The 7,400-nt window shown below is 43.6% G+C and overlaps 1 protein-coding gene across 1 annotated transcript in view; it reads left to right on the forward strand.

The window, feature by feature from the left end:
* LOC309835925 (uncharacterized protein) overlaps positions 1 to 6,538 on the forward strand; it is a gene marked incomplete at its 5' end in the record, with an annotated part of 502,005 nt that extends 495,467 nt beyond the window's left edge. The window contains 3 exons of the mRNA XM_082675641.1: positions 512 to 717; positions 1,278 to 1,354; positions 1,508 to 6,538. The remainder of the gene's footprint in view (positions 1 to 511; positions 718 to 1,277; positions 1,355 to 1,507) is intronic.
* Positions 6,539 to 7,400: the final 862 nt, after the last annotated feature.

A 7,400-nucleotide genomic window follows, 5' to 3' on the forward strand; every position in this document is an offset into this window, starting at 1 on the left:
CAAATTATGCATTGTCTACTAGAGAACTTTATCTCCCTAATCACTACTGTCTAAGTCTGTTCTGGCTGCTATAACAAAATACCACAGACTGGGTGATTGAAATAACAGACCTTTACTTCTCACAGTTCTGGAGGCTGTAAGGTCCAAATTCAAGGTGCCGGCAGGTACAGTGTCTGGTGAGCACCTGCTTCCTGGTTCTCATGTGTCTGTGTTCTCATCCAGAGGAAGAGGCAAAGGTGCTTTCTAGGGTCTCTTTTATAAGAGCACTAATCCCCATCATGAAGGCTCTGCTCCTATAACCTAATCACCCCCCAAGGCCCCACCTCCAAATATCATTACACTGGGGATTAGGTTTGAACACATGCATTTGGGGGGACACAAACAGTCTATAGCAACTATTTTATAATAGGCTCTGCCTTATATTTTCTAGAGAGAGAGCGAGCCAAAGTAGGGAAGGTTAGCTGGCAGGAGAAAATGTTAAACTTTTCATTTTTTTATGTTTTCTCTGAAGGCCCACCGTTCTCACCATTTACGGAACTGCCTTGGCTGCTCAAGGGACCAGATGTTCCCTGGGGTTGCAACCCACTGCTCCTGCATTTAGCCTCCTGGCTGGCTGGTTGCTTGCTTGGATTCAGCCCAGTACAGATGGCATCACCACTAAATCAGAGAAGGATGACACACGGTTTCCTGATCCTCCTTCAAGTTGCTACTTTGCTTGTAAGAGCTCATTTCCTGGCAGTCCAAATAATTAAGTTTCACCTGTGCCATGTATTCCATAATTACATTATTTTGTTAATTATGCTTGATGACAAAGTTATCAAAATTCAACCTGATCAAAACCAAAATAAAATCTGGAAGCAAATGTCTCTTGCTGTATCATCACAGTCAATTATAAATAGGACACTTTGCACATTTCCTGGAGGGGAGACAACTCTCCTCGCTCTACACTTATTCTTGCATATCCCATCACTTGAGGATGACCAAACCCACTAGGGAATTTTTTAATGTAGGGAATGGCAATGTTTGCTTCAAATGATAAGTCCTAAGAATTGGCTTTACATACAAACAGCATGGGGAGTATGATTTGAACAATGTGATGTAAGAGGCATGGGGCACTACCCCATGTCTCACTGCTAATTCACCTTCCCCAGTGTCTGATATTCCACCATTGGACATTCTTCTTTGTGTTCCCTCTCGTCAGTGAAGTCTAGATGAAATTGCCTATTCAAGTAATTATCACAAGGGTGATGGGAGTTCATTACCACTTTTTCCTCCAGATACTCCTAGGCCCCTAACTCCCAATGGAAGGTGTGATATTGAGGAGAAAAGAAATAACACCAATGTGAGTTAAGAGGTAAGTCACTCCTAACTTACAGAGGCTGACTTTACCTGCTTTATAGCTCAGAGGAGGGTTGGCTTTTAGCTGGGATGCTGTCTGGGTACGAGGGATCTTGCCCATTGGAGGGAGCCCCTTCTCAATGTCTGATTGCTATTTCTGTGCTTCTAGGTCGAGGTGTTCCTGGACTTGGAACACAGGGGTGTGGTCCCCTGCAAAATATTGCTGTTCTCAAGATGCCTGCATATGAGATTACATATTACGATGGGGAGGTTTTTGCTTATCATCTTTTAAGGCATCAAGCATTAAAGATGCTTACTCCATCAGAACAAGTGAGCCATTGAGTGTCTTACCCCTGTGGCTCACTATGGGATCCAACCTGGATACTTCATTACCTTCTAAGCAGATATATTGAAGTGAGATGTTTATCACCCTAGGTTTCTCCCTGTTGTACATGTCCATGTTCACTCTCTGTGCTGGAACTGTCTTCCTAAAGATCATAAGGGGACAGTTTTTCTCTCTAACACTCACAAATTTGCGGGATTTCTAATCTACATGGCTTTTTGACACATATTTAGCTTAAAGGCAGGTAAAACAAATTTAAAACAACAACAACAAAAAAAACCTTGCACCACCAGAGAAGAAAGGAAAAGGAATTAAAATATAAGCAGATGATTTGCAGCATAGGAAGAAGAGTGGAATTTCTTTTGTTGCTGACGGACTATGTAATGCAGTATTTCTTTGAATGTCCTTTTCTATGGATCGAAGCAATTGCTCATTTGTACTGAGGAAAGGTGCTTCCGATTAATTTTGGAAACTTCAATACCTCACTATGCTAAATTTTAATTATTTCACTTCCTGCTTGGTATATTAATGTCGTGATTACCCTTGCAAGTGTATTACCGATGATGATTTATGCAAAACCCAGCCAGCTCCACAGCTCTGTTGGTTTCAATTAAAACCTGCTACAGAGGAAGTGGGCTGTCGCCGTGCGGGCTGTGGACTGTCATTACTCTCACGAGCAGGTACAATCAGTTTACTTAAAGCATTACCTTTGTTTATCCTTCTGGAACCATCTCTTCCATGGCACGACTAACCACTGAGAAAGGAAACTGTAGTGATTTGGTCTGCTGACCTTGGATCCAAACTGAAACTATCCAGGAAAATGTATTTTATCTCTGCTTCTCTGCTGATATAGGACACTTTCGGCCAATTCTTCCCTCTTTTGAACTGTTCAAGGGCTGAACTGGACAAAACTGCTATTGAGAAGTTACCGTTTTCTGATGTCCGGGAACAGGGTTTGGTCAGTCTCCGGGGAGTGTGGCCATCTGGAGTTAATCATGACGTATGTGCTCCTTCTCAAATGAAGCACTGTTTTCAGAGCTCATTTATCTCAATGACTTCGACTACTGAGAGGTCAGGAAGTTTTCCATGGTGCGTCCCCAGTACCCAGTCCTTCTAATTACTAATTTGGCTGCACAGTTATTGAAATCTCCTGTCTACCTGGCAGCCCTTCCTAAATCTATTCCAAACAATGTCACTGAGGTTACCTGCCAGGTCCGGAAGGCGCTCTGCCTTCTCAGTACCTGAGAGACAGGCGGCCAAGCCTGACTTCCATGGCAGTTTCATTTTAATCACATTTGGAAATTCCTGACTACAGGCTGTGCATTTATGAAGTCAAGGGAGCCTGTACCTGCCAAGTGAGAGCTCTACCGACAGCCTGCCAGGAGCAGAACCTGATCCCCCGCAAACAAGGAAAGTGCATACACCTTCTGAAACCCGGGGCCAGATGGCCTCGTAGAATCATGGTGCTGGGAGGCCTAGGGCTCTTCCAGGGCTCATGCGTGGTCTCCAATTGACCCTTCGTTCCAGCTTCATCTCCTGCCCTCTCCCTTCTTGCACTCTGTGTTCAGGTCATGAACTCGAAAGTACCAAGAACCTTCCCAAATCCATACTTTTGCCCTGACTGCTCTTTCCACCTGAAAAGCTGTGCTTGTGTATTTTGAATGGGCAGTTTCTGTGTGTGTGTGTATTTTTTTTAATCCTCTAAGTCTGTGCCCAAATATTCCTTCCCCGAGGGCTTTGACTACCATACTGTTCTCCATCCTATTTTGTTTATTTCCTTTATGGCACCTACTGTGACGTGAAAGTTTACTTCTATCTTGTCTAACCCTCCTGCTGCAGTGTGATAAGCTCCACGAGGGCTTTTTACCATGGTCTCCCTGGCACAAACCATAGAGTTGGGATGAAGAGTTCAGTGCCCTGTAATCAGGAAGGTGATGTTTCGGTCTAGCTACAATTCCCGTTCCCTCTTATTCAACAGGCGTTTATTTATTTATGACTATAGGAACCACTCACTAAAAGGTGTTTTTCAAGGCAGGTTCTTATGGATGCTATTTATGGAAGGCAAAGTCTTGCTGTGCTCAGTGGAGACTTTGAGTTGAGATCCACTGTTCCCTTTTTAGGAGCTGGCGTTTGTACTCAGGAGGAGAAATGCCATTAATTAGCGGGATAATGATTACAGCCTCCATCTGGCATTGCTTCCCTGGACGTGCTGTCTTGGCATATTCTAGTGACTGCCATCATCTGCCCAGGGGCAACTAGGCTAGAGAAAGAAGCCTCAGCAAGGAGAGTTGACAAATTAGCTTAATCTCACTCACTCTCCAAATGCTAACTGATACCATCCTTATATTTGTCTCTCCTAACTGCCTCTTTTGTGGAAATTGAATTGCAATAGGGACTATTTTTGTCCTCTTCTTCATCTATAAATATTACACAATTTCCTTCTGAGTTTACAGCCTAATCCTAAACACACACACTTTTTGTGACTTTTTGTGCCCTTAACCTTGACTTCTAGTCTCTCTCCCCACCCTGTCCTTCACTGTAGCGCTGTCAGACCCCTGTTAAATTCTCTGTTTCTGTACATGAAGCAGAAGCTGTGTTGCAGGTATCTCTAGGGCTTCGTCCTCTGCCTCAGACTGGCCAGTAACCCCCTTCCTGTGGAGTATCTGCAGTGTCACCTATGCAAAGGGACAATGCCTGGGGACTACAAGGGCCCGAAGGACCCTGGTTTTGTCATCATACAGATGCTCCAGTCCCAGTGCTCCCATTTCTTCTAGCTTTGTAATATGATGCAAGTCACAACTGTTCCGAGCTTTGATTTCCAGTAAAATTGAAATAATAAAACTTCATGATTATTATTGTGAGAATTAAATGGATAATGTACAATGGACTGGGCATAATTCTGGCACACAGAACGTACACAGACAATAAATCCAGCTGTTTCTTCAGAACAGTACTGGGAGGTTCTTCACACTCAAATAACCAAAACCTAAAAGCACACCATTAGTAATTTTCTTCTTTGGAAAAAAGTGTTCCATTTGCGGTCCTTGACAAAAATGAATAAAATCTGAGGGCACTGTATCCATCAGGGCTCTGATAGGACACAGATGGCATACTCAAAAAGTTTTAACTAAAGAGATTTTAATAAAAGGTATGAGCAGAATTGAAGGAACTCATAAAAGATGGGGAAGCACCCAAGGCCCAACAACAGCAAGGAGCTAATACCACCTTTAAAAACTAAGACAGTGGAGGAGCTTCAAGATGGCAGAGGAGTAAGACGCGGAGATCACCTTCCTCTCCACAAATATATCAGAAATACATCTACACGGTGAACAGCTCCTAGAGAACACCTACCGAACGCTGGCAGAAGACCTCAGACCTCCCAAAAGGCAAGAAACTCCCCATGTAACTGGTGGGGTGGATGATAGAGTCTTGGTGCTCCAGCCAGGTGTCAGGCCTGAGCCTCTGAGGTGGGAGAGCCGAGTTCAGGACATTCATCTACCAGAGACCTCCCAGCCCCATGTAATATCAAACTGCGAAAGCCCTCTCAGAGATCTCCATCTCAATGCTGAGACCTAACTCCACTTAATGACCAGTAAGCTACAGTGCTGGACACCCTATGCCAAACAACTGGAAGACAGGAACACAACCCCACCCATGAGACGAAGATGCAAGAGGGAGGAGTTATGGGGGATATATGTATATGTATAGCTGATTCACTTCGTTATACAGCAGAAACTAACATATCATTGTAAAGCAATTATACTCCAATAAAGATGTTAAAAAAAAAGTGCAATTTCAATGACAGAGAATAAAATAGAAGAAAATTGTAGCTCATTTTTGAGCTCCTACCCTGTGTCAAGTCATGTGCTAGGCTGGCTGATGGGAGTTCGGGGTAGAGTACACATAAACTGTTAACCACAGTGGTACTCAAACTTCAGCTTGCATCAGAACCAGGTGTTGGGAAAAAAAAGAACCAGGTGTTGGACTTGATAAAACACACTGCTGGGCCCCAGCCCCAGAGTCTCTGATTCAGAAGGTCTGGGGTGGGGGCTGAGGATTTGCATTTCCAACAAACTCTCCAGAGATGCTGATGCTGTGGGTCCAGGGCCACACTTTCAGAATCATTGAACTGTGACAGTTTAACAGGACACTGAATACAACATTCCCTAGAGTTTAGGGGGCAGAGGCCCCAAATTCAGAGACCAATAGTTGACAGCCCACCTATGCAGAAGAAGCTGTGTGTGAAAAATGATTTTTGTAGCTACTCTGTCCTCAGAGTGGTAGACCATAACTCCCCACTCCCTCAATATGGGCTGCCCATAATGACTTCTTTCCAAAATGTACAGTGTTGAAAGGCGGGAAACATAAAGACTAACTTTCCAGTGGAGAAACTGAACAAACACTCCGTCAGCCAACTGATCAAGGTCAGTACCAACAGTGAAGGTCATGTAGACAGTGTGTACTCTGGATATAATGTGATGAGAATGGCACTTTGTGTGTGGTCTTCTTCCTCAAAACCGGTAACTCCAGTGTAATCACGAATGTCCTCAATGAAGGACGTTCTACCAGATACCTGACCAATATGTCTCAAAATCAGCAGGTTCATCAAAACCAAGAGAAGGCTGAGAACCTCCCACAGCGAACGGGGGGCCTGCGGAAACATGAGGACTAAATTTAACGAGGGATCCTGAAACAGATAAAGGACATTAGGTGGGAAAGAAAAAGGAACTGAATAAAGTATAGACTTTAGTTAATAATAAAGTGTAAATATTGGTTCATTGGTTGTGTCAAACATACCATACTGATGTAAGAGGTTTACAATAAGGGCAACTAGATGTGAGGTACGTGGGAACTCTATTATCTTGGCAACTTTTCTATAACTCTAAAACTATTCTAAAATTAAAAGTTTATTTTGAAAAACCTTCTGTGGAGTTGATTATCTGTGAGGCAAGGTGACCAACAGAGATAGATCCTGCTGGGTGGATGGCCAGAAGCTGGGGTGAAGGGGTCATTCATGGCCAGCTGGGAGAAGCTTAGCCTGTTCAGGGAATGATAGTAAGATGGTCCAAGTGGCAGAGGACAAGCAGGGTGGTTTCTCTGAAGACCCCACCAAATCCCCACAAATGAAAGAGACAGCATGTGGTTGTTGGACATGAACAATAGGCCTTGACCCCAGGATACAACCACATTAGCCATGTGACACAGGAACTTTTCTCTGAACTCACTACTGCCACTCCCAGCCCCCTGTGCTTTCTGTTGAATGACAGAATCAGTTATTGATAGATTTGTCTACACGTCTCGTTTCTGCAAGCCTACACAATTTGTTAATACCCGAGAATGCTGTAAAAGCTACAGGGTCACTCCAAGATTACATAAGGGAATAAGGGGAAAAAACATTCAAAAGAGCAAGTTTAAAAGGCAGTAATAAAAAAAATCAAGTTACTTTCTGCTTGTATCCTACTGTGTTCAGCTTGTTCAAATAACTCCTTACAATTCATTGTGCTGTGTTCCATTAAAGGTATGGGTAAGAGAGGTCAGAAAAATTATAGACACAGCAATGGATTAGAATGATGGAAAGAGTTTTCCACATGAAAAGGCCACTCAGGGGGGTGGCATTAAAGCAAAAAGGAGGAATTTCCAGGCTGCAAGCCTATGTGCACACATGTGAACACACACACACACACACACACACACACACACACACACACACACACACACA

Source organism: Grampus griseus, assembly GCF_964374135.1.
Source record: "Grampus griseus genome assembly, chromosome: 18".
In the NCBI taxonomy this organism is placed as follows: domain Eukaryota; kingdom Metazoa; phylum Chordata; class Mammalia; order Artiodactyla; family Delphinidae; genus Grampus; species Grampus griseus.